A 2026-nucleotide genomic window follows, 5' to 3' on the forward strand; every position below is an offset into this window, starting at 1 on the left:
ACTTTAAAATCCAGGTTCAAAACATAATTGGGTTATTAGCTATTTATCTTGTACGGAACCCTATTGCTTTATCGGGTTTATAATTTTGATAATCATGTAGGGCTCTTCAAGACCTTTCAAATGAGCCCCTACAAGCCCCTATTTGACATAGTAACATCTTTACCAGTATTGACCCGCTGTACTATGTATAGTACGACGACCCGTTTACGCGCATTTGTTTATTACAACTCTTGTAACTTTTAAACTGTTCGTTTAATTTAAATGAAATATTCGACAAATTTGTACAAATTTTAATAATCTACAATATTGTCTAACATTATTGCACCCTACAATAATTTTATATACTTTAATATCGCGTTTGAAAATATAATTGAGTTCTTAGTGATTTATCTTGTACGGAACCTTATTGCTTTTTGGGGTCTATCGTATAGGGCTCTTCGAGACCTTTCAAATGAGCCCCCACATGCCCACATTTGACGTGACAATATCTTTACCAGTATTGACCCGCTGTACTATATATAGTACGACGACTCGTTTGAGCGCATTTGTTTATTGCAACGCTTGTAACTTTTAAACGGTTTGTTTGATTTAAATGAAATATTCGACAAATTTGTCCAAAATTAAATCATCTAACACCACAACGACCTATAGTAACTCGGTATACTCATAAATCGTATTTCTAGATGATTATCGGCGGTAACCACCGTTATTCGATATCGCCCGACGAGGTCGTATTTGCAGCACTAACGTTATACACGGACGTCATGATGATGTTCACGTACATTCTGAGAATTGTCGGTTTGTCCAGAAACATGTAAATGAAAGGACTAAAGTCGAAGGAAAAGGATAATTATTGTTTGTTTATGTAATTTAATTGTGTTAGACATTAAATTGTACATTTGTAATTTATAATTATTTTGTTTTTGTAACAAGAGATAAATGCATGTTACGAAACGAGAAGTTTGTTAATAAAACGTTACAGTTACGTAGCTATGAACGTCGGTCGACTTCGATGTCAACACTTCGTTACGTTGCATCTACGTTACACGTGTTTCGTAGATGTAACATGCAAAATATAATAATGGAGAAAAATCGATTAATTTTATTAGACATTTATTTGTACTTTTTTTTTCTTTTGACCGATCATAGTTTTTATTCATTTGAATATTAATTTAATTTTTATTGAGATATGCCGATAATTATTTTGTTGATTGTTACGAATATTAATCTATATAGTATAGATTAAAACAAAATTCGTAATCGATTTAAAATTTAAAACATGGTTAGAATTTTAAATTGCGTCATTCTTCTCAGTAAATATAAATAAATAGTACATATATGTGTTATCAGAGAGAAAGATTATGCGGAATATAAATTCCATGTAAATTTAATCTAAAAAGATTTAGATAAAGAAATAGAATCCGCAAAATTAAACATGATGCAATGTCTGAACGTGTTTGAAACGGAAATTAAAAAGTACAATACATATATGCATATAATGTAATCTTTTTAGATTAAAAAATTAATAAATGAGATATTTAATTAATATATGTGTCATTCTCAAAATAATTAAATTTTCTAATAATGTTTGTGCGATATAAATTATAAAATTTTGTAGAAAATTTTATCTAAACTCTAGTTTTTTTGCTTTTAAAGTGATTAATATAATTAGATAATTTAGTATTTATGTAGTTTTTGATTAATTGATATTTTATAAAATTTAATTAACATTTTTTATGCCAAAAAATCCAACTTGTTAATTTTACGTTTTCTCAGCATAAAATTTCAAGTCAATATTCAAATAATAAATACTATGAGTTTGGTACAAAATTTGATCGATTTCAAAAATTTAAGAGTCATTCGATGAAATTTGATGAGGAGCAGCCTTGATTATATTTGCGATACGAGCGGCCAAGCCGTTTCTTTGGAATTAGCAGAAAAGTGCAAAATTTTTCGTCTACGATTTAGCCAAAAATCCTGAGACGACTTTAGAAATCAGACCTGCCTTCGCTAAAAACTAATCAGC

Source organism: Ctenocephalides felis, unplaced genomic scaffold (genome assembly GCF_003426905.1).
Source record: "Ctenocephalides felis isolate EL2017-DRISC unplaced genomic scaffold, ASM342690v1 CF-g0.4_SCAFFOLD_03572, whole genome shotgun sequence".
NCBI classification, from domain to species: Eukaryota; Metazoa; Arthropoda; class Insecta; order Siphonaptera; family Pulicidae; genus Ctenocephalides; species Ctenocephalides felis.